Below are 27,680 nucleotides of genomic sequence, written 5' to 3'. Positions count from 1 at the left end.
AACAAAAGCAGCTAAAATAGTATTTTTTACAACTCATTAAATTACTGAAGCACAAATTTTTATGCTTGCATTTCGATTTCGAACAAGCACAGCACTAAGTTTAATAACTATAATATTAATTAAAAAAATTATGTGATTTTAACCGAAATTATGATAATCAATTAGAGTGCTTTTATTTAAATTTGGTTTACATATTATGTTAAATTAATCAAGAAAATGCATACAATTATGAATTGATTTTAAAATATGTCACTCATACGCCACCAACAAAAAATTCATTATGTTAATGCATTATGAATGTGTAGTTTTTATTCACAAGTTATTTCTTTTCCATATGTAAAAAGTACTGTAATAATATTAGTTTTATTTACGAATTTTTATTTAATTTCATTTTAGCATATAAAAAATATATTACTTAAATTTTTTTATGGTTTATTTTAACGGATTATTAGCGGATTATTGTGTTTATTTCATATTCATAATATTTTTAAACTTTTTTCTTTTAATTTATTGCTTACATCGGCGAACACAAAAGGATTACAGATTTTTTATATAATTTCTAAAAATACAACTCTATTAAAACTACAAATTCAGGTTTAAAAAATAAAATTTTTACGCTTTTTATCTCAAAAAAAATTTCATATTATATTACATACTTGATTATTTATTTAAGTCGTCAAATTTAAAATAAAACTAATTTAATCGTTATTTGAAAGCTTGTATAAAGTTTGAAGTAATAAAATTGTTCATAATAACTATTATAACATCCCTGATATAGAAATCATTAAATTTTAAAACATTGGCCTTTTTTTTATTCAAATGAACTACATGAGTAAATATTTATTTAAAATAACAGTATTTTCATTAAAAATGTTTATATAAGCTTACGACACAATAACCTTAACGCTAAGAATAAAAAATTGATCTACAGCCAGATAATCAGACCGGTACTTCTTTGCTGGTGTGCCGCGTATAACAAAGCTGCCAACTATACTATCCAAAAGCTACAAATTGCTTAAAATCAGGCTCTCCGAAGACTCTTCAAAGTAACATGGTACATTCACACGAATGACATGCTAAGAGACCTCAGAATAAACCCGGTCAAAAAATATATGAGGAACAAAGCCCTGAAGCTATACGCGAAAAGTGACAGGCTGCCCTACATAGCACTACATAATCTCAGAGCACTGACTAGCAGTACGAGACGACATACAGAACTTAGATCAGTCATTGAAGCTTATAAAGAATACATATATTTGTCAAAGAGAAGTGAGGAGCTCTGTAGAAACTCACCAGCTAACAAAGAGTAAAAGTGTTCAGTTGCACTAACTCGAAAAAATCTTAACATAATTATTAACAAAATGTAAATTGAAAAGAATAAATTAGTGAAGCTAATTAAGTTATTTTTAAACTCAATTGGAACTTGAAGGTTTTATAGTATCCTAATCATGATACTTTTTTCCTAACTTGGGTCCCGACATACTTTTCAGTTCATTTATTTTGTGTCTTAATCCTTTTAAATATCTTAACAAAAATATATAACGATTATTCAGCTTCTAACAACATGTTATATGCAATTCAATTTTATTACAAATAAAACCATTTAAAAAAAGTTAAATTTAAGTATATAAATTGTTATCTTTTTAGCTTACCTGGATTATGTTCCCTCAAAATCTGCTTAAACACACCATTAGAAAAAGTTAAGTAAAGTTAAATAAATTAGTGAAAACAAAAGTAAGATAGAATAATAAAAAAGAATTAAAAATTTTTTTATATATTTTTTTTTCATACAGTAATATACCTTAGTGGCCTTAAAGCCCAAACTTAAATTCGCTTCAACTCCTGCCGGGAAACTGTTGAAAAACACTGCGAAAAAGGCAGGTAGCAGCAAAAGCATTTTCTGCAAATAGAAGAAATCCATTGAAATGCGTGTGAGTAGACATATCAAATCTAAAAAGTTCTTGTTGAAATATTATAGTAAAAAGGGTCAATCCATATAGTGTACATGTATATATATACATACAATATATATAAAATAATAATATATCCTGAAACAGTATTTCACATGAATTATGCACGCAAGGTAAATTAAGGTCATTTGAATGTCTGCACCTTGAGTTTACTGCTTGGCGGTCGTGTTTTACATCCCTGGCTGCTTATTTAATGTTATCACTTTATTATTATAAAATGGTATGGCAACAGTCCCCACTGACCCAACAAGTAAAAAGTAAATACATTAAATAAAATAAATAAAAAATCGAAGAAAGAACAACATTTTTAGTAGGCTGTTGTTGGTTCTATTGGCCACTTTCGTATGTGTCGAGATTCCCTTAGCCATTTTATTTGCCACTGAGCACTCTTTTATTTTAAAAGTGGTACATTGCACGCTTTTTTAAAAAAGCACAAAATAAAAATGAATGCAAAGCAATACGAATGTAAAATAAAATGAAGAAAATAAATATAAAAGCAAATAGAAAAAAAACGACCTAACGAAATGGTCGACTGCCTCTTAAACAAACTTTGTTTTTATTTGGTAAATTAAAGGGCAACAATTTAATACTCCTGGGAAAAGTGGCTAAAAATTGCTTTTTTATTCATTCCGTTCCCCCTTGTCACATAAAAAAGGATTTTTGCCTTATTCTACTTATTGTATTAAAGTATTTAAGCATAAAATTTACACAAAAATAATTTTAAAGCCTTTTTCATTTATTTTATTTATTAAATCAATTTGAAAAGGTTCTCCTTTGACTGAGATGTGAGATGAGATCTTTTATAACAAATTTTACATTTTTCCGTCCGTGAAGTATTGTTCCAATCATATAATATTATTGCTTATAACCTTTTTAATGCTTTAAGTAAAAAATTCTAAATATTAATATTTCCTTCCTTCTTAAATTCAAATAAAGTAATATTAAATAAAAAGCTTCAGTTCTTAATTAAAGTATAGAAATTTAATTAAGTTGGAATGCAGATACTCGTTGTTCCTTCTATTCGTTACTTTTGAGCTTACGAAACATCCAATATTTGGCTATGTATGGCATAACCATCCCTGAAAAAATTTATTTAAGTGCTAAAAGCCACATACAAATACTTAAATTATGCTGCAATGTGCTTCAAAAGCAACACTATCGAATATTTTACATAATCAAGAGACCTTTATCCAGATTATGTGTCTTCCATACTTCTGTCCCAGAAAACCGTCATCAAGAAAATGGATGTAGAAGCCTTAGATACACTTGCTTCAATTCGACAAACTTTCTAAGTTAAATTATGTTAATAATATTTATTTTATAAGCAACATATTGAAAACAGTCGGAACGAAGCTTTATTTTATATTTGAATATGTTAAAACGGTCAGTGTTATAATAAAGATAAATAAAACAAACTCACACGAATTGCAGCCACTCTTAGCAACCCCGTACCAATAACTGATGATAGAAAATTTTTATGCTTCTATGAAAGTGTAAGATAATAAGTATTTTAATTTAAATTAAAACGATTTGAGCGTTATTGATTCTAAAAATTCCCCGGTTATATATATAACATTATACTCCACACATATGTGATTGGTTTAACATATCATAGATTTTTTATTTCAAATACGTTGTTCTCAGAATCCTGCTTGATCACGCAGGAATCAATGGTAATGTGTCAATCTTGCGAGGTTAGACAATTTATTTAATTGTGGTTTAAGCTGAATTCTGGATTAAGCTGGTGTGCAACTAGGTCTCTGATTGATTCTCCGGTTTTCAGCCTAGAGAAGATGCTACTGGCGCGACATTCCAGGTAACCATCACGCTAAAGAGCTGGTTTATACCTACAAGTATGGTAAGGTATCCTTCTTCAGCAGAATAGAGTTGAGGTTGCTGGTGGGATATACAACATGATATATCCCACCTGTGGTATCACCTTAACAAAATGGATTTGCTTAGAAGCAGACGAGACTTCCAGTCACATTCTCTGTGACTGCCCAGCTTTGATTTGGGCCAGGAGAAGGTCACTGGGTCCAGAATTACTTTCTACGCTTCTGACATTAGCAGATCAAAAACGGCTGACATGCTGGCTTTTATTCGGAAGATCAATCATTCCGTTCGGTTAGGGTATGTTGCAGTGAAAACAACACCCTTTGTAGCAGTGCTTCGCTCCATTGGAAACTGGTACCCTGTTTATTCCTGTTCCCATTCCCTTATCAGTCTATTAAATTTTATTGAAATAAATGATTCAGTACATCATAACTTGTGTGAATAATAATATACCATATTGCTAAATCTATATATAATTATTATAGGTTCACTTCTATAGCTAATATATAACTAAACAGTAGATTTAATAAAGCTTTTATTTATGTTTTTATTTATGTTTTCTTCATTAAATATAGTTGATTTAATTGTATTTTTATTTTGAATATTTTTATCATTAATAAAGTTTCAATTTACGATTTCATGATTTTTGTATGTAATTAATTAATACATATAGTGAATAATACCATTAAAAATCAATTAAATACCTATATAAAGGTAGTTTATTAATGATAAAGGTTTCAGCATATAAAAATAATGTGCAATTTATGTGAAAATTAAAAAAAAAAAAGAAATACTCATAAGCCAAGTAAAATAAGTGCAAATAATGTTTTGTGAAGTATTTTTACGAATATTAACTGCAGTTACAATAAATTATGTACACACCCACATAATTATTGCATTTTTAATGTTACAATGTTACATAAATACATAAATACGTATTAAAAATGTGATATCGCAAAAAATGTATATATATATTGTAAACGATAGCATTCAGGAAGCAAACAGAAGAATGAAAGAAATACTGTTAATCATAAATAATGTTAAGCGCACAAAGTATTTAAAAAATAATTACAATGAAGGCAAACGTTAACAGTACATGAAAATTAAATAAATTGCAGTAACAACGACAGCAATTATAAAAGGACAATAACAGCTCAGAGTACTCGCACAGCTGGCAGGGTGCCATCAACATGCTACACACCACGTAAGCATCATTGAAATCTGCAACAAGCATTGCTGTAATAACGGCAATATTGCACATTTAGCTCTTGTTGTGCTGTTTTATTGTCAATGTAGTTGTTGTTGGTTACAAGCAAAATTAAAAACACTACAAAATTTTGTATTGCAATGCCTATGTGTTGACGTTCACATGTATTGTATCATACCATTTTGTATGTATGTATGTATGTATGTAGTATATGTGATCATTAAATTCTCATTGAAATATATATGAACAGAGATGAATTGGCGTTTGTATGTGTATGTGTGTGTGTCGTAGCCGAGCATAATGAGTTGGGTTGGCTTCAGGGTTTGACGGTTTGTACAATGTAGCAAATGTAAAACTATGACAACAGCAATTAACGCAAATGCAACAACAAAGCGCAAAAAATTTCAACAACAATTATGGAAACATGCACAAATGGCATGGAATACCAAGCAAAATATTATTATTAACAACAGCAGAGACAACATCAATAAAAATAATTACAGACAGACAGCATTTGAACATATCCATGTTATTACTAACAGTGGCACTACCCAAACTGTGAATGCTATAACGAGTGCAGCGAATAGGTTTAAAGACTGGTATAACCAGTTATGATTAATTGTGTAAAGTTTTCTACGTAAGAGTAATTGTAGTTGTTTAGCAGAATTACTACCAAATTTAAAAAAACTTATGACATTATTTTGATGATTATGTTAAGTATAAAAATTGATTTAAATATACTCAAAACGTGTTATATATGCAGTTTGTAGAGTGCACAATATTTTTGTATAAACAGAAAATTTTTTTCACATATCCATATAGCATTACAGATTTTCCTCTTAATGATTGAATCCCTTAAGAAAAACAAAACATTTGCAAAGGAGAATGTATGCAGTAAGCATATGTGTATACATACATATATATATAGATATAGATATGTTAATGTATACAGAACTATATAAATAGGCAACAGTTATTAAAAAGTAAAAAATTCCAAACGGACAGAGAAACTGTACATTTTGAAATTCATAAAGGATGAGCTTCATTAAAATTAATGACTTTGCAATAATTTTAACACAAATGAAAGCTAAAATAAGTTTTCGTTTAAAATAATATTTTCTTTTTTGCATATATATTATTTATGTTATGTTATGTTTTAATATTATTTGAAACAGAGATACTATGTTACATATCTTATATTTTTAAAAGTATTATATAATTATATACACCATTATATGTATAATTATTATAATTATATAAAAATTATGTAATAATAATTATTAAATAATAAAAATTAAATTATTATAATTATACAATAATATAAGAATATTATATTTACACCATTATATCACATATTTTCAGTAGATTTATAAAATTACTTATTTAAAAAAAAATGAGTTCTATGAGACTGCTTTTGAAAATAATTTCAGTCAATTCATTTAGTTTTAGAATCATTTAGTTTTAGTATTTGAATTAAAAGTTGCCTTAAAATGAAAACCTTAATATGAATAAATCCATACTATATCTGCAACACTGATAATATTGCAAAATATCGGGATGGTGGTCGAAAATATCTTCATTTGCTGTGGTTTCAGAAAATTTGGATCCATATTCTACGTAGTCCATTTAATAATAAAAAGCAAATAACTGCTCAGTGGTATGTGAAAAAAATTTATATAAGTCTTATTTGTGGCTAAATATATCGAAACAGTTTTTCATGAAATTAAGACTCATTTTCTACAAAATCCATATCGCAGCAGAAATCAAGTAACTGCTCAGCTAAATCAAGCTTGAGCACTTGAAAAAGCTTGACTAAGTGTTAACTGTAGCTAAATATAGCGAAACAATTTTTCAAAGAACACTAACTTACAAACTTAAAGTAAATCTTTTTAAAAAACACAGGACTTCGCTTATTTAAAAAACATCTACACTTGATGGAGCTATTGTGATTGCACGAAAAGAGTAAGATCTTTTAAAGCCCAGAAATAAAAAGATTTCATAATAAAAAAAATCTAAAAGCAAAGGAACTGTTGTCTAACAACCCTGAAACACATATTCAGGGTAAATTCTTTAAAGTTACAGAAATGACAAGGTTTTATTAATTTTCAAAAAGACTGGATTCGAAAGAGCTGTAGTGTTTCCTGAAACGTCAGCAGTTACCAAATATTGTCTTCTCTGTTGTAAGTTTCCCACCACTTTTAAAATGAGTATTAAATGAAAATATATATAGTTTATTTGCGTGGAATTACTTACTTACTGTTGCCATTCTCTCTTAGTAGAGGAAAAGACCTTAAATGACCGGGAAGAAACACATAACATAAATGTCTTTCATTTTTTGTCAACTAATTATAAAAAATTAAAGCAAGTAAGTGCTTTTGTATTATATATTAGTTTATTATTTTTAATTATAATTCTAATATTTTTAAATAAATAAGTAAAATTTTTTATAGTGATATATTCTTTTTCTTCCTTCATATATTTTATATATTCTTTTTTATGTTTAAAATACCAATTAACAACTTCTATGCAACCTATAATTAAATAAATAAATTTTAATTAAAAATTTCTGTTCTAGACAAAAGAATTGTGAAAAACCAATTTACAGTGGTTTTTTACTGTAAAAAATGTGCAGAGCTCTGTTAACTTTAAACTAATTAAAATAAAAATGAATTTATACATTTCAATGAACAATTATAATTTCCTTTAATTAACCCATTACTTTTGTAAATTTTATTAGAACATTAAGAAAAATTTTAAAAATAATTTATTAAATTTTTAATTGAACCTTAAAAAAATTTCGTACACAATTTTGAAAACGCAAATGTGTAAAAATATTTTGTTTTTATAAATATTTGCAATATTTAACATATTTTCTAATAATATTAACATAAATTGTGTTATGGTTTTGTGTATAATGCATGAATGCTTATTTTTATTTTGTTATGGGAATATATTTCTCATTTAGCAAATAAATATAACAGCACATTGTGCCTAGTCAGCTAGTCAGAGAGTGTATGGCAGAAATAGAGTGGCTGAGATGATTCACACTGATATCACTTCTATTGGAAATTTAATTGAATCATGAGTACTTCGAAAGGAATGAAAAAGAAGCAGTTAAATCCATCTTGATCCTTCTATGGGTGGGTTTTTAGACCATCACAATGGTTTATGAGCTCTTTAGACCGTCATATGGTGTATCTACCATATCTAAAGATAAAAATCTTTAAATCATGCGTTCTTTTCCAGTATGGTTGCGAAACCTTGTTTTTTGCGGAAAACATACAAAGGCAGAGTATTTGTCAACCGCTGCCTCCGCAGAATTTAGCAGATTAGAATTTAAATGTAAGAGCTGTCAACCTTGAAATACACAAAAGAAAATTTGTATAGATCGGACATACATTTCGAAACGCCCCTACCGAAATTTGTCAACAGGCGTTGGTATACAATCCCTGAGGCAGCAGAGGAAGAGATCGTTCAAAAACAACATGGAAAAGGTCAACGTTAAATGAAATAAATACCGTTTTGAAGTCGCTAGGAAGGAGAATAAGCAACATTACTGATATAAAGGACTTAGCGTTGCGGCAAAGTGTAAACGTCTTATAGATAACCTATGCCCAGTATAAGAGGCTGCTGGAATTTTTATTATTACTCAGTCACTACAATCAACCAACTAGTTGGTACTTTGTGTCTAATAATAAGGTCCAAAATAATTGCATTAAGTACACTTAATTAATTTTAATTTTTGATATGTGAAAAGGATATAATATATACTTTTTTTTTAAAATCCATAAATGTTGAATCGAAGTGTCAACTTACATACAAACTTTGTGGGAAAACATAAATCCCACTTACAATTTGCATTTAAAGTAACACAAATTGAAAATGGAAATTTTCATGTTTTTCCAAAGGACTTGCAATACATTAGCTTGCTAAGGATGGAGTGGATGGTAACCATTTTCCAATCGAGAAGTTAATTCAAATTTATTTTGAAAAACCACAAAAATCAAACAATGGTTTTGCAGTTAATTCAATGGTAAAATATTTCTTCTTTGAAATAACTCGAATGCAAAAAATATTGAAATAACATAATTTTCGATTATTCAAGGATTTATAAATTTTGAAGAGAACTTTTGAACTAGTGTAGTTTATACATAGTGTAATTTATATTTGCTCATTGCATGAAATAAGGTCGGTGTTTTTGGGATGAGGTTTCAATATGGATTTTGAACAATAAATATAAGACAAAAGGAATTTATTAGTATAAATTTTGAAGTATATATTGTTTCAAAATGTTTAATTAGATTATTTTTTAATAAAATTTTCAAATCAATATTAGATTTCAATGGATGAGATGTGGTGTGTTTTTGGTGAAGTTAACTTAAAAGCAAATATTTGTTGTACACTCAACATAGTTTTCTCTTTACTCTTTGCGATTTTAATACCATACGAGCGGCCTAATGCTCCTCCTATGAGTTAAAGGATTAAATATATATATATACGAGCATGTGTTTAGATTTTAATTGACTAAATTTGTACCACACGAACAATGTTAACAATATTTTTTGGCTTAAAACCCATAACACAATAAAAAAATATTTTTAAAATTTTAAATAAAAATTTATATTATTTCTTTGCGTTTCTCAATATTTGATTATATTTGATTATATTGATAGTATTTGATTACAGTACATACATTTTACCAAATTTCAACAAAAAGATAACGAAAGACAAATATGAAGGAAGATAAGTACCGGTTATGGCGGACATGACTCCACTGAAAACAAACAACAAGTTGACCTTTTCAAAAATGTGATATAAATAATTCTAAGTCCTGGGCAAGCGTATAATTTTCTTTAAGTTTTAAGGAAGTGCCGATGCGGTTGTGGTTGACAGCAACTTTCTAAGTAGAAATTTTTAAAAAATTCACAAGAAGATTATCATTATCCTGCGTAATAAATCATTTTAGCTAATCATTAACAACTGACAACGGATAAATGAGTTCGTCATATTTTTGCCTGCTGTTGCCAGAAGCGTTAAATATTAATATTAATTGTGTTAAATGCTTTGAAATTTGTTAATGATTTAATTAACTTCCGAAACATAATCTATTAGGTTTTTTATAGCACACAAATTAAAAGGTCATTAAAATATAAACAAAAAAAATTAATTTTAAACAATAATTAATTAGTTAAATATTCTTAAAAATAAATTTGTTAATTTAATTCACAATGATATAAAAGAAAATCTTTGAAAAAATAATATATTTTTGTGACCGTTGTTGACAATTTGAAAGCTTTCAAAAGTCTACCATAAATTTTAATTAAAATTTTAGTTTTTATATATATATATTCATATATAAAAATGTGTTGTGCAAGTTTCATTTAATTTTTTTTTTATACTTTTAAAATTCAACAAAAAATTGCATGAAAGTTAATAAATTTTCTGTCAATTTAGTTTTTTATTGACTGTTAAAAATACGTTAACCTATGACCAAAGGCAATTATACTCGTATTCATTTTAAAATCACTATTTTTACTTAAAGTGAAATTGGCAGAAATATGTCAAAATATACTTTAAACAAGACTTGATTTTAAATTTTATATTCTGCAATCGAGTTTGAAAAACTTTTAACCTTTGCTGTCAATTTTAAAATGAAGCCCTACATGCAATGTTTTTTCATATACAAATGTTGCTTAGCTTTCGTTGAGAATGCGCACCGAAGAACAACAAATTAAATATTGCAAAAATAATTAAAATCGATTTTACAATATTTTTTGTCATTGAATTGTTGTCCTTCTTTACTGAAATTAACTTTAGATTCATGTCCTCTGATAGTTTTCTCAGTACTGCCACACAACTATACTAAAACATACAATATTATTTCTACAAAACAAAAAAAAAAACAAATATACGTTTTTGATTATATACTATATCTATATATTATATGTTATAGATATATTATTTTTATGTAGATTATATATTATTATATGTAGATTTTAAATATATATTTTGCACACAAACCATAGTTAATATAACTAAAAAAAATCACTACTTCTAGAATCTTCTACGATGTTATTCTTTCTATTTTGTTTATAAGAGCATTTTGACTTTTAAATACGAAAGGAAAAAATATCATTAATATTCAATATATTAGTTTTGATACTATACTTAATACTAGTTTGAAATGAATTTTTGGTTTTGAGCATTTCAAAGCATTTGAGCATTATTTAGTTTGGGTAAGTAAGCTTTTTGGAAAAGAGTGGTTACAATTTCGTTTATAGGGACTTTTACACATCGGGCAGAGATTGGATCAATACCCTCCAAGAAGGAGAAAACCAATATAAATACTATTATCCCTTGCTTTTATTTAAAGTCGATATTCAGTTTCCTCAGATAGATCCATCGTGACATATTCAAAGTCTCTGCTCCTCATTAAAAATTATGAAAAAGTTAATATTAAATATAGCATAAAATCAGAATTGAATTTCTGTAGATATAATTCAAAATTTCCAGATAGACCGATTATACAACGGAATTCCAAAGAATGTTGCGTATTGAGTACAAAATGTTGTCTAGTTTTTGTCCTCAATGATTAGAAAGAAACTGAAATATACTTTTAAATATCATTGAGGTTAGCGCAAATATGATTAGTACATAATATTAATCTATTTATTTCCCATTATTATTAAAAAAAAAATTTTTTTAAAATTCTATTTTAAGCAACATTTTTCATAAAACCATAGACCGATATAGTTTACTTCTCGAGATAAAAAACAAGACAGATTACCACTCAAGAGTATATTAACAAAAAGTACACACATCATGTAGTGCTAACTAGTATATGTTTATAATAATTCGATAGGTCGATAGGCTATTAGATAGGTAGATAGGACTCTATTACATTTTATGCCTCTACTACATGGGCAGCAGCAAAAAGCGTCAGATACGACTAGAAGGACAGATATAAAGACGCAGTGTGTTTCGTTTTGCCGGTGCTTATAAAACATAATGAAATCTGTGTCATTGCCAGACATATATGAAAAAGAATTAAGCCGCGCCTTTATGGCAGACAACGCATGATACCGACGACAGATTAAAAATCTGCTGAACGCTCATATTCATTTAGAGAATGCACTCAACATTAAAGAATCGATGACAAGAAAACATATGAAAGTAAACTACAATCTGAATATTTTTACCGATTTCAGCTAACATATAGACCCTACTTCCCAAGCTTCCACAACGTCGCTGAAAGTGAAGAACATGTAGTCTTTCGTTGCGACCGCTTTAAAAAGGAACGGAACTATTGGTGCACGCTCTATGGCATCTACTATCTACTATGCTGTTAGGAGCGCATGAAACATATTTAAGCATTTTCAAATGGAATGCAGTAAAAACATACTCAACTCAAATTATGCGGCATTTTCGATATTCCGCAGAGCAGTCGATAGGTATCATAGCTTACATAAGCGAGGAAAACGTTCTTAAATGGAACACCAGCAGTGATACAACTGCAAGGATAACTAATGAAAACATACTGGCTAAAAAATTTATTTAATTAACGAAATGATGACAAAAAATAGACATTTGAATTTTGTGCTCTGAACGGTCATTTGAGGAATAGTATAAGGATATATAGTTACTACTACAGAAATATCGGAGTAAACCAAAAATCAAAATTTTTCATTAATACATAAAAATATTGAAATTTTTTTTATAAATTTTAAAAGCTCTTCAAAATAAGTCTACTTCAATATGACAATGTATCTACATAAAGAACAATCAAAATCAGGATTCACATTAGTATACTACATAAAATCTAGTCTACTTTTTTTATTTATTTCTATATAATATATACATATAACAAAGTCTTTTGTGATAATGACAAACCAAATTGCAAAAAAATTGTCAATTCAAGCAAAACTTTTTGACGCAACTTCAGACACTCTCAGACAGACACTTGTCTATTTCTACTAACACAAAGTTTTCCAACTTCTTAATGTGAGCTTGTCTGCCATACTCGATGATACAAGGATATGTTTAGGTGAAAATATTTCAAATGAACTCCTGCAATAGAAGCAAAAACCGACTTCAACATATGACTGCATGAATGACACAACTCATATGTCTATCAATTTGTCTGACAATAATTTGTTAAATATACCACATCCATTGAAATGCAAAAGAAGAAATAAATTAACTGACTTCTTTTCATTCAATCATGTTTATTTTCAACTTTTCTCGTTATTATTTTCTACCCAACTTCAATTCCTTATAAGTGGGTAAATAAACAAACAAGAGTAGCAGGATTTTATGTGTTTCTTAAATAAATAAAACTTTATAGGGAATATTCTATAAAGAAAAGAATTGTTGGAATATCCTACCTCGCTATTAAATAACAAATAAAATTTACCTTAACAGTGCAATTTTGTAACTCATACGCCTAGAATACCCTTTTCTCTCTATTTAATGGAGCTTCAACGAGTTTTTTTTTTGTAAGTATATATGCGTACATATGGATATTAGCACGAAAGAAGAAGCTATTGTTAACACTTAAGTGTGAGGAAACAATCCATACACATATTTACACCTTAATTGCTTTCTAACTACGCCTTAAACAAAGTATCTGACTCTATTCACTATACATTCAAATAGTTCAAAAGTGGCACAAACACAAGTGGTAGTACATGAAAACACTTATGCGTAACTCAAAAATGAATAAACATTATTGATATATATTCTATTTTTTTGCTTTTTGTTGGTAGTATATAGATTATTTACTTCTACTTGATATACACAACAATAATCGTACACTTTGTGTAATCGATTGAATGCCAATTTATATGTCACCTCTATTCTTCTATTCTATTCTATGCGTTCTATGCCTTTTTTGATAGACTTTGATATTTATTTGTGTATTGTATTGTGAATTTGTTAAGGCAATGAATGAATAATGCACGAGGACATTAAGTACTTTAGATTCTTTATATTGATGAGTTTCCTCCTATACACAAAATGCTATCTATAAATGTCGTTGAGTGAAGTATCTTTTTGTATTGCATAAATAATAACCTACACGAAAACATATTTTTATATATTTATTTTATGTAAGTATGTTTAGTAGAATAAACAAATAACAAAGACATACGAACGATTGAACAATGCCTACATTGAATCAAATTTTTGATAGCACTCATATTAATATATACATTTTAACAATATTGTTTTATGAATTATTATTTTTTGACATGAAATAAATTATCTAAAATGCTCGTTATTCACATTCACATATTTGAGTATTTTTAAGAGTAATTAAAAATTTTTTTATTATAAACTCAAATAATTTGAATTTAATTGCATTTATAATATATAATGTTACTCTATTGTTATTACGATTAATTTACAATAAATTTTTTGATTATTAACGGGTGTAGGTCGTTTTTTAAGCAAATAAATTTTTTTTCAAAAAACATTAATTTTTGTTTATTTGTATTTCAATTATAATTTAATTTTTATTAAAAATATTCACATTACACATATTCGGTATACTTCGCAAGTTTTTACAAAATTTTACTTATTTACTCTAGCACTTGCCTTATTTACTTGCCTGAAATGAAGCACCTCCGCTGCTTGTAGGTTTTAAAGCCTTTTGTGGAAGAGGTACTATCTCTACTCAGAAAAAAAAAACCTCCCCCCTAAAGCCTCTGCACCAGCATCCTCTCTGCAGACTTCATCCATGCCATGCGCTCCAAACTCTCACAATATGCTAAATTTCGATAAGCAGAATTCGGATGTATCCATCATCTCACTCTACAACCGTGGCTCTTGAGACCTTAGTCACATGTCGGAGGAATATGAATTGTGAGAAACAACTAGCATTTTCTCAGTCAGTCAGTGTTCATTAGCTAACTGACTCAAAACCGCACTTGACTTATATGTTCGAACTTGAAGTATTGTTAATTTTCTATTAAATTTATTTATATTGAAGCTATTTGAGATAGTGCATTTGAGCACTTTTACTCTTTCTAAACTCGAGATATTTTCAAAACGCTTCTTTACGCCTTGACTGGATTATTATTTATCACTTCATCAAACTAAGCAATAATTGACCTCAGATCTTCATACCTTCCCGAGGAATTTGCAACCATTCTAAGATTTGATAACGCGGTGTTGGTAAGTCTGTCAGTTTTCGCAAATAATTTCACTTGCTGTGTTATATTAGAACGAAATTATAAACCAGCTCTAGAATAATTGAATTAATTAATTATATTTTCATTTTTATTTTCAACTGTTAAATTTCAACACTTTTTTAGGGGCATTACTTATTGCAAGAGTTTATTTCTTTTTTTTTTTTGCATAGTCACTACTATCATATTGACGTTAAAATCTAGTTTAAGAATGCATTAAAGTTGTAATATATTATTATTATGTTGAGGGAAGTTGAGTCAGTGCACCTGAGCACTTTTACTCTATATTAACTGCGAGGTTTCTTCAAAACCCCTCTTTGCGCCTTGACTGGATTATTATTTATCACATCATCAGACTAAGTAATAATTGACCTCAGATCTGCATACCTCCCCGAGGAGCCTGTAACCATTCTGAGATTTGATAATGCGGTGTTAGTAAGTCTGTCAGATTTCGCAAATAATTTCAAGGCTCTATCCTTTATGTATTTTTTGAAGGGATCAATCTTGAGGTCCCTAAGGATGTCATTCGTCCTAATATACCAAGGAACTTTGAAAAGTCTTCTCAGAGCCTGGCTTTGTGCAATTTCTAATTGGTGAATAGTAGTGTTTGAAGCTTTGCTAAACGCTACACAACCATATATATAGTATAAATAGTTTGAAGTTTCAAAAAAAAACTATTTATTAAAAGGAATGTGTTTTCCATCTAATCATCTTCCTATACAAGGAATATGTTACAGACGATTATCCAAGGCATAAATGAGAAATTCTTTTAAATGTTAAAGAATTATCTTATACCCCACAACTATACTGGTTGTAATCTATTTTCACAATTTAATAAAGATATTTTTGCAAAATTATTTAATAATGTAATATTTAATAATACTACATATTCTAATACATATAATATAGTATTATTTATTAATGTATGATTAATGTAATATATAATAAATAATATAATTTATCATTCAAGTTATGAGGTAATAAGTCTTTCAAATATTATAGAATTATCTTTCCCTTACCCTATAACTGCATTGGTTACACTCTATTTTCATCCTTTCAATCCTTTCATATATTATAGAATTATCTTTCCCTTACGCTACAACTACATTGGTTACACTCTATTTTCATTAAAAATTGTTAGGCTACCCTAAATAGTACTATCTAATCTCAGAGCAGTCACTTGCCGTACGGGGCGGTATGCAGATCATAGATCAGTCAACGAATAAACAGTGAAGCTTGTGAGGAATACATAAATTAGTCAAAGAGAAGGGAGGGACTCTGTTAGAACACGCTAGTTAAAAATAAAAGTGCCCAGTATCACTAACTCGCAAAAACCTCAACAGAAGACTCTATTTTCGCAACTAAATAGAATTATTTTTACAAAAACATTTAAATACAAAATATCTCTTCATATTTAAAAAGAAAGGTTGTAATATTTAAATGTAAAGTAAAATATAAATATAAAATGTTTTTCAATTTATGAAAATAATATTTTATGCATTACGTTTGCTTCTTCTATTATTTTTTAATTACTTAATATGATTAAATTTAATATTTTAATACGTGTATATCACGTATATTTTCGTAACAAAAATGCTTAAGCAAAATTTATTTTTCTCTTAAAGCATATAAATTTTATTTCAGAAATCCTTAAGGAATTAATTTGAATCCATTTGAAACAAATCAAATCAACTCAAATACGACTTAAGTAACTCAAAAAGTAAATTATGGTAAAAGTTTAAAATGGAAAAAGAAATAATAAAATAAAATAATTCGAGAGAAGGACACGTCCAAGTAACAAGTTAAATACAAACATTCCCAGACTCTATGACAGAACAGTTTTAGAGAAGAAATAAAGTAAAATAAACTGTATACCATTTTAATGCGTATCCTTTTCGTAAGGTTACAGCACGTAAACATCCTTAAGCAGTACAAGTGATTTTACATTATAAACGTTTAAAGGAAAACACTAAGCACAAATAAATAAACATAGAAACTAAAGCAACAGAGCAAGGAAACAAAAGCAAAAAGTAAAAATACAACAAAATGAAGTAAAGTAAAATACTAGAAAAAAAAATAAAAAAAAAATAAAAGAAAAATGGTAAAGTAAGCAAAGTAAATAAAATGTCCTTTTCATTTTACAATGCGCACGTATGAGCGTGTGGCAAAAAGGATAAACATCGCAATAAAAATAAAAATGTCAACGCAAATAACATTCGTAAGCAAAATCCTGAGGCTTTTCTGCCGAAGCCGTAGCAACAGTTCAAGCGCGACTACTGCATTTCGACATGCGACAAATAAAAAATTCAAGCTGATATGAAAAGGATAACCAAAACTCAATTACAAAAATCACAGTATCGCAAAATAAATAAATTAAAGATAAAATCGGCGAAATTGTATGCTAAAATTACAGAGACACTGCATAGTGGTAAAATGGAAATGAATTGGTCTATGAGTCGGTTTGCTTTTATTTATTTTGCTTGTCAATTTCGTTTACTTTCGCATTTCAATAAAAGTGGAAAAAAATATATATATAAGATGTGAACAAGTCAAAACCTCTGTAAATAGTAGTTGCTGGATATACTCCATTTACTATATGAGTGGATACATTTAGGGGAAAATATCACTGTGTCATGCAAGACAACAAATCGTTCTAATTCTGAACTGTCAATTTGTTGATTGCGTTGGTATTTTTAATTCATATGACATAGAAAACCATTACTGGAAGCATTGTTTCACTTTAAATAATCTGAAAAGTTGTTCTTCCAACGAAAAAATTTTGAAGTGTTTCGCTTGAATTATTTAAAGAATATATAATTCTATTGATTGAGACGATAAATAGTTTTACAGAAATTTATTAAAAATAACCCTAAAAGTAGACTATATTTTTTGGTTTATTACCACACATGCGAAAGCCCTGTTAAAGGTCAGCTTAAATCAGCATTTAGGCATAACTCCACTTAATTTTTTTAAAATATTAAAAATAAAACCGCATATTTGTTAAAAACCGTGTATGGAAGAGAGATGGGTGGTTCTGTGAGCCCCTGGAAACAATACGCAAGGTCTAATTGCATTTAACTTGAAAAGTGTCAGTGCAAGCCTTTTCGTCCTTAATCCAAGTGGCCTCACAGCCTCCCTGCCACCCACTGGATAATGAACTAATAGAACGTACAGTAAGTTCTATCGCAAGAAGTTTAAATAAGGGTTATGTATAGGGTTTGACAGCCATCACGTATATTTAGACGCCAGTGATGGATGTAAGGATGTTTTGGAATTCGAAAACGACCTACATATATTTTGAATTTCGAGAAGTCCAAATATACAGGGGTGTGACTACATTAATATTTGAAGTTTTTCGGCTTAATGAGTTAAAGATTCTCGTGGAAATACGTTATGGCATAACTCATGGTTTCAGTTCACTTATACTAAGGCGTGAAAGAATCTAGTTTAGAACAGTTTAGGCTTTAACCTACAAAATTGAGATCTTTAAAGTGATGCTACTGCAATTGATTATCTTTGATCTTTATATTAAGATAGATAAGGTTCATGCAAATCATCATTTCGATCATCATGCTCAGATTCTTCTCAATTTTTTGTCTTTCAGACTTTCTTACATACAATGATCTACTGCAGTCTGAATATTCTAGTTTTGTCCTACATATAATAATTTTTATCCACATATTATTAGTTTTATCTACTTATTATCATTAAGTTATATGTAAAACTTCACGCACATTAGCTAAGCTATCAAAGAAATACCAGTCACGGCAATCATAACTAATTAGACGTTTAATTGACAAATAACAAAAACGGTCTTACAAAGTAACATCCAAACTGCTATTGTGCCTTGACAAGCTGAACATACTTGGCTTGAACAATCAGGTGCATTTAATATGAATTCCGGAACATGCTGGAATCCAAGGTAATGAAATAGTAGCAAATTCACAAGAAGAAAAAATGATAGACGGGAAAAGTGATAGACCCAGAACCTTTCAGCGTTCTAGGCAAAAAAACTCTATCACTTCTTATGAATGGCGTAGAGGAAAAGGAAGGAAACTATATTGGCAAGAACTACCAAGACTATCACAGTCCAAAATGCTTTTGGGGACTCACAACCTAAAACGCTGCGAGGATTGCATAGAACTAACAAAGAATAATCTAAAACTTATTACCGGAATACTAAGCGGTCTTTGCAGTTTGAATAATCATCTAACAGAATTAAGAATTCAATTCAACTCAGACTGAAGATACTGCAAAGAAGAGAGAGAAACCGCATGTCATATGTTAGGTGAAAGCCAGGCACTGTTACACAAGCGGAAGAAACACCTGGGATGGAATTTCATGGAGCATAAGGATAAAAGGTTAGAAAATAAAGTTTCTGTACTGTCTTTTACCTATTAAAGAAATCGGATTTGGAGAAACACTCTAAACCGACTAACGGGCACAATAGATCTTTTAGTTCGCAGTTTACTATCATTTTACTAATAATAATAATAACAAAAGCGGTGACGCATAAGCCGATTCATTCATTATTTAATAATTTGCTATATAATTTATTATTTCATATCTATGATCTTATTATTTTATTTTCTTATATTACTGCAATAAATGGAACCCATTTATATATCGAAATGTTTATATACGAATTTTATAGTTTTCTACTTAAAAGCTTACCGAAATCAGCTTTAAGGAAATTTTTTGGTGAAATATAAAATTTTGCATATCAAATCTCTCAGTACGAAAACCCATAGTGATGGAGACATAAAATATAATGATATCCTTATACCAGAAATAAACGAGGCATGGTGACTAAGAAGCACACATGTCAGCATCCATACATACAAATGTCTATGCAAATAAGCAAAACGCAAATATGAAAAAAGTGGAAATCGCATAAAAAGATACGAAAAATTGCGCTCAAGGATAAAAGTTTTTGCGAAGAAGAAGAAATGAAATGGGTGCTTTAAACGTTTCACATATATTATAGACATTGGCCATACCATTTTAATATTTCTTCCTTAATATCCTACTTGTTTTTTGTTCTTCCAGCAGAGGTTAATTGCATTTGGTTGGGTTTCAAATTTTTTTTGATTTTATTTTAAAATTTATTTACATTTTAAATAAAAAATTTATCTTAAAAAACATATTTTTTCCTGTTTGATATGCAAAAATTCGGTTCTATACTTGCAGGTCCTTTACGTGTGGCTTAAGGCAAAATGGCGAAATGGCGAAATGTGTGCGACGTTGGAAACTTTGAACTTACGTGGTGGTATTTCCGTTGTACGATGTGCACCTTGCATGGAAGCTTTACAGCATTTGGAACTGCAAAAATACAAAGAGCGGAGAAAAAAAATTTTAATTAAAAAATAGTTTTAAAATTTAAGTAAGAAAATATTTAAAGTTTAATTATAGGAATAATTTGTAAACTAAATAAGTACGCAGACAAATTTATTTGCATACATTTTATTAACAAATTTTCACTTCTTTAGCATTTAGCATTCAGAATTTGCTATTTGCTATTTGGTATTTGGTATTTGGAATTTGCATTCATTTTTCATTTGCATCAGCGCCAATTCGGTATGACAAATCAATTTTGCCAAAAATGTGCAAATTTATTCTTAATGTATTCATGTATGCAACGTGTGACAGCTGTTGAGTTCGGTGTGGAAATGTGAAACAGCAAACGCTTGTTACACGTTCCGTTGCCGTCCTCAACAACACGTCCGATAACAACGTAAATGACACACAAGAAAAGCACACAGAACGATTTTAATCAATCGATAACTCACTTCAAGGCACCATTGACCAATTGACCTGAGCAGAAGCACACAAAGAGCACAATTTCAGCTGAAACGTCACAAAAATGCAAGCAATGCAAGAAAGGACCAATGCCAGGACTACACTGACTACACTGACTACACCGACTACATTGACAACAACAGTAACGAATTGCAAGGAATTCGGAATGACAGCTGCGCTGCTTCGATAACAACAGCATTTCATTGTGTACAAACAACAGCGCACAATCAACGCCGACACCGACAACAAAAGTATGATGAAAAGGTTAAGGCAGATTGTTAATTATTGGAGCAGAATTAATTAGACAGAATTTTTTGCTGAAAGCACAAAAAGATACAAGATAGAAGGTGAAAACGCTTTTAAATTATTATTGTTTCTGAAACACTATGTTAGACTTAAGTTGAACTAGTTAAGCTAATTGAGTTGAATACATATCTGTTTTATCAAGCAGCAGTAAATATGTATAGTTTATATTAAGAATTTAGTTTCTATTATCAAAATGGACATTAAAAATTAATTTAAAATGGATTTATTATAAAACAAAATCTCAATAGAAGAATTCATTTAACTTTTCAATTGCACCCGAGCGAATCGTGGAGAATATGACTTTCTACCTATTATGTTCCCAGATAAGGTTCTTCACATAAGAAGCACGAATAATATGCTAAGAGACCTTAGAATAGATCCGGTCAAAAAATATATAAGGAACAGACCCTAGAAGCTATAATGCGCCCTCAGAGTAATCACTAACCGCACATTGCGGTACGCAGATCTTAGATCAGTCATTGAATAATCACGATGCTTATAAGAAATACACAAATTAGTTAATGATATGGGTGGGACTCTGCAGAAACCCCTACCCAGAAGTTATCAAAGAGTAAAAGTGCCCATATGCACTAACCCGGAAAAGGCTCAACATTAGACAAGAAAGCATAATAAATCATGATTTTATTGACTGATATAATAACAGGTACCTTTCTACTGCAGTACATGTCTACCGACACTTTTAGAAAAAACACCAGAATACCAGTTGTGTCTGTATTCAAACTTGTCAGGAAGCAGGATCAAGCTAATGACAAACAACTGATCTGTTTCTGAACTATTTTATTAAAGTTGCATTAAAGTCCGAGTAGAATGGTGGCCTTTTGCTAGCAAACAACTGAAAAATTAAACTTTCTGAAGAAACAAGAGGCATAGTTTCTTTCCAAATAAGAGGAGTTGCACGTTTCACCCCTTTAAAACTTCTCTTCGCTTCACATCGCTTTTTACCGTCTAAGCTGCCGATAAGACAGCAAGTTAAATAAGTGGCAATCAGACTCAATGTTAAGACAACCACTGGTTCAGAACCGATATAGGGCAAGAAATCATTTCAAATCAGAATCTGCCAGTTCCTATTTGTGATGAGTACACTTGTGCTACATCAAAGCTCAAACAAAAGCTTAGCTCTCTTATACCAACTAGAGGTGACTGGTACAGTAAACTCTACTCTCGCCTTATATATTCATGCCGCTGGTTTTAAACTAGTCATTGATGTCGGCTGTGCTATACTCGCAAAAAATTAGTGCTTTGCATTAAGGTAGGACTACCAAAGTATTGTAGCAGGCACCTTAAGCAGAAGTGTAGCAAGACTTAGAAAGAAAATAACACTGAGCACAAGATTCGCAATTTATATATATATATCACAACCTTCTCAGACAGCCAACCTATTGTTAAATCTATAGTAAACGTTTTAGCTTCATCTTTAATGGTATAAAAATATCAGATTTTTCTCAACTTGATTCGGTTGGTGCGACTTATCAGTGTCGCACTAATAGATGCATAGGCGCATATAGTGTAACTATGGGAATTACAACCTCGTCAAAGCAGGCAGAGTTCTCTTCTTTCTGTTGTTTTTGAAAATTCTCTCACCGAGCTTCCGTAGCCCACTCGCAGCGCCTATACTCAATGCAGATACGTTGCTTCTTGAAATTCACTACCCGGACATTAGTAGCTCAATTGCAACGACTAAGCTGCAAATACGTTGTTTTCTGAAATTCATTTCCCGGACATCTGTAATCCATTTGCAATAGCTTAACAAACCAACAAATAAAAATGTTTAGAAATAAATTAAAAAAGTCTGGGTAGATGAAGATTCTTGTCAGACTACAAAACTTACAAAAATATTTGGAAATAAATTAAAATAAAACAAGACTGGTAAACCGTACCACTCTAGCATTCAACTAAGATGGAACCTACTCAGTTATGATCTGCTATTATAAACAACATGGACCACAAACAATTGACTGCATCGAACTTAACTAGTAATATGCAATTCTATTTCGGCACTTTAAAGCCATTTGTGTTTTGTTGGAGTATACGCCGTATTTACACAGAATACCTCTTGAAATGCAGTTGTGATTGAATTTTTAACAAAAAAATGCTATTTTGAAACTGTTCAACAGTTTCATATTTACATGTTTTGCTATAACGTAACTTCTATTGTTTTAAGAAAAATCCATTTGCGATGAAATGAAAGCATTTTGGAAGCATAGAAACAGTACAAAATACATGTATCGGCTTCTAAAATCCTAACTAGATTTACAAAAAACAAAAAAAAATTTTTTGTGTTCATGAAAAAGCATGTTCACTGTATTTATATCTACAAAAGGAGCTATAAAATAATAATCAAACGAACTGTTTTCTTATTTACAAAACAGGAAACTAACTAACACTACATTACTCAATCTTTCTGAATGGAATAATGTGTAAGAGCACTAAGCTCTTATTCACAGCAGTACCTTGCTTCTCAAAGAAATTTAATATTAGTTGCATTTTTTATTGCACTTGTTGTGTAAAATTGATGTTGAGTAATGCAATCAATAACACTTGCAGATATTGCTACGAGGCTAGAATAAGCTGTTGCATAGAAATTGCTACTTAATAGTCAAACAAAAGCATAAAGTGCAAACAACAGAAGAGGCACTCCGAACGATTCTGTTAAGCATTAAGAATGGAAAAAGTATATTGCACTTTTTTCAAGACAATTGATACATGAAACAAAGGTTGAATGATACTGTTATTTTCAATTATACAAAGCATAACATATTGTGCAATGAATGTGAAAAAATTCAAGAGGTAATTATTGATATATAACATGAAGAAGGTACTAAAACTTTAACGAAACTATCTTCAAAATATTATCATATTATATTTTAATTTATTTAAAATGTATAATAATTATATTTAACGATGCTATGTCCTGTCATAAATACGACTCGTAAAATTTATGCTTTAATTGTTTTGTCACTCTTCCTTAAACCAAACAGTGACACCCCAAAAGTATGCTTTACAAATTGTTTGCATGTTCTCTGAGTGGGTTGCCTTCGCAAATCTAAACATTAAAACACAAATAACAACACAAACAGATAACAGCGCACGCATCCAATATTTATATGCGTACATGCAGGCGAGTACGTGCGTGCAATAATAATGTTTGTATAAGTGTGCGAGACCCATGCGGGCACAGCATGGTCTGAGCGGTATCAGTATTACGAACTTCTATCTCAACTTTTTTTATTTGTTTAATTTTAAGCAATTTTAGTAGTTTAGCACGGCGCCTTCCTCGAAAGACGATAAAGTTATAAAAGGATCAAAGACGTAATCTATAATAAAATGTTTTTAGTTTTGTAAAAATACTAGGATATAACATAATATTTGTTAAGGTTGGTTTTATGCATAAAGATTAATATATATAGATCTAAAAAGTTATAGTGTCTTTAGTATTTTGAAGTTATTACTTAACAGATAGCAGCTATCTAAAACAAATAGTTATTTTAGGTCAGTTAGCTAATGAGCACTGGCTCTGAGCTTCAAATTTGGCAGAGTGTAAGTTAAGCTCTTGACACCTGCAGTCTTAAAAAATTATTTACGAATTATTAAAAATAAAAAATAATTTCAAAATCACTAATGATGGCTATTTATCAATACTGAACAGAGGTGTATGATCAGCCAAAAGTTTAATCAATGAAAAATAATCAAAAATGTTTATTGTTGCAATTCCACTACAGATCGATACAAACCTCTCTGTTGAAAACAATAGTATATTTTAAGAATATAAATTCTTTCGTTAAAAAATTGACATTAAATATCGATTTAACATAATAATAATTACATATAAAACTAATACATCACAACTCCTCAGCACTATTTACTAAATTATGTAAGTAAGTCATGCATACCACTGTATGTAGATTAGGTTATGTCTTCGCTCGAAACCATCAATTATTTGCCCATTCTGATACTGTTTAAAGAAAATTCAGAGGCCTAAAAATCATCTTGAATTTTTAGAGAAGCTTAAAAAGCATTCTAGTGGGTTGTCTTGGAGATGAGCAAGATTCTCAAAAAAGGGCGTTACACATACGTTAGGCAATAAGAAATCAGATGTGTGACATTTTCATCATCCTTCCCACAACTGCGACAGGAATAATTAGAAAGAATTAGAAAAACCGAATCGGTTCTAGTAAAGAACGGAAGCAAAGAATGAAATTAGAAATGGTAGTAAACCTACAGTGATATACGATGTATCTCTACGGATGAACGCAATGAGAGCACTGGATTTCTTCCTAACAGCACATGGTTAACTCTTATACAGATATCTATAAATCCTTGAATCCATCCTTACACTCAGCAACCATATAGTATCTAAAAACCTTTTTATTCGTAATAATTTAGATAATACGAAACCTATGTAACCTATGTAAATAATAAAAAAAACCCAAAAAATATGCTTCAAATAAAATTAATTCTTTTGATATGGAGGTCAGCATACCAAGTTTAACAACTTTAAGCGTCTTTATCAAAGGTAAGTAGTTTTAAACGCGGTAAATATGAAATGAAAATGTTTCCAAAGGTAAACCTAACTCTAACTTACACATATATATCATTTATCAGAAAAAGGCACGAGAAATACTTTTACTATATATTTGTACTCTTACATGTGATCTTTAGAAATATGTAGTCAGTCGATAGTTTAAGAAAACAATCATCTGCTATCAATGGTCGCAATTATAGATAGTTTACCTCTATATTATTCAAAATAGCTTCGAAAATAAAAAGTTTGAAGGCACCAAAAAGTATACTTCAAGATAAAATATATGTATTAATTTCCAAATGAGCTTTTTTATTTTAATAAGTTGTAAGCAAATATATCAAAAGTATTTAAATACACGTTTTAAATAAGTTATCTAAATGAAAACTTTTTTAAATTTAGAATTAAATAAAACAATACATTTGATATCTATATGCAAAAAAACGTCATTTACTATCTGGAATATTTGGATTTACCTCTATTTACATATTCTTACCTGTAACCTTTAATTTTGAACATGCTATCGATGATTAAAAAAAACTATCGCCTACTATTGAGGATCGACTCTAAAGATATTTTGTCACCACGATATTCGCAATTGTTTGTAATATAATAAATAAGCACCAAAAAGTATGCTTCGCAACAAAATTCATTCATTAAAAAACCATTTAGCATACAAACTTCAAGTTATGAGCAGCTACATCAAAGATATATAGTTTTCAAAGTATAAAATGAAAACTTGTTCAAATATAGACTTATATTAAATGGATCGTTTTATAGAGAGAACTATGAAGAAACATTTGACAGTCTTGAATATTCGTATTAACCGCTTTTTACATATATATTACAGTGCCCAATATATATATTAACGATGTTTTAACATTTTATTAAACTTAATAAAATTAAAGGTTAAATAGAAATTCTTATATAGAATAAAAAACCAATATGTTTTTTTACTCATCGAAAACTGCCACATAAAAATGTAGCGCAATAATAATAAATATATATCTTTCATTTTATTAAATTGATTTGATTCCCGCTGCGCTTGTCTGTTGTAGGTGTTAGCTTAAATATTTTCTGCTTGTAATTTGTTGTTATATATCTATAATTTTTATGGATTTTTGCAAAAAGAAAGAAAAATAAATACACCAAAAAACTTAAATGCTGTATTAACTCAATATGAGGCATTAAGTAAAAACACAACGCACAAAAACCGATATAAAGCAAAACGGACATTTCGGTTTGTGACGCATATTGCATAATAATAAGTCGAGCGGTAAAATTATTGTAACGAGGGCAACGGTACATATACTTTTGAATCCGTAATTGGATAATGAAATGTCAAAAACGGCATTTTCCCTTGTAACTACAGTGTAACTTATAAAACAGAGTATGTGCACAAAATGACGGTACTTAACAGAAAGCTACAGACCGTGAATAAGGGCACAAGGACTTTGAATAAAAACATGTAAATACATTTACCCAAAAAAATTTTAAATAAAATATAAAAAATAAATATAAAATAAATAGTATATGTAAGAATAGAATAGTAATAAAATAAAATTAAATGTAAGGAACTTAGGACAAATTTTAAATACGCGACCATTATGTATATAGGTATAAAATATTTTGAAATAAAATATTTTTTTATTTAACTACAAATGTTAAAAATTCGATTTAGTCGATCAAAGTTAAGAGATGGTAATAAAACAAAAATGGTATAAATTTTTGTTTTCATTTTTTTGACTTATAAGTTAACATAGCCGATAGATATTTCATATATGACGGTAAGGGATTTATTGAGGTCTATTGGACCATTGTGTTACAGTATACAAACA

At 29.3% G+C, this 27,680-nt stretch overlaps 1 long non-coding RNA gene across 1 annotated transcript; it reads right to left on the bottom strand.

Moving 5' to 3' along the window:
* Nucleotides 1–1,652: 1,652 nt before the first annotated feature.
* LOC119669042 lies at nucleotides 1,653–20,526 on the bottom strand. The gene is made up of 3 exons (XR_005251556.1): nucleotides 20,461–20,526; nucleotides 1,802–1,900; nucleotides 1,653–1,674 (listed from the first exon to the last, which is right to left on the bottom strand). It is a non-coding gene; the product is annotated as an uncharacterized LOC119669042 (long non-coding RNA).
* Between the last annotated feature and the right edge of the window lie 7,154 nt (nucleotides 20,527–27,680).

This window comes from Teleopsis dalmanni, chromosome 1 (genome assembly GCF_002237135.1).
Source record: "Teleopsis dalmanni isolate 2A chromosome 1, ASM223713v2, whole genome shotgun sequence".
Lineage (NCBI taxonomy): Eukaryota > Metazoa > Arthropoda > Insecta > Diptera > Diopsidae > Teleopsis > Teleopsis dalmanni.
The sequence above is the reverse complement of the archived record's forward strand: the minus strand, read 5'-3'. Positions and strand labels throughout refer to the sequence as shown.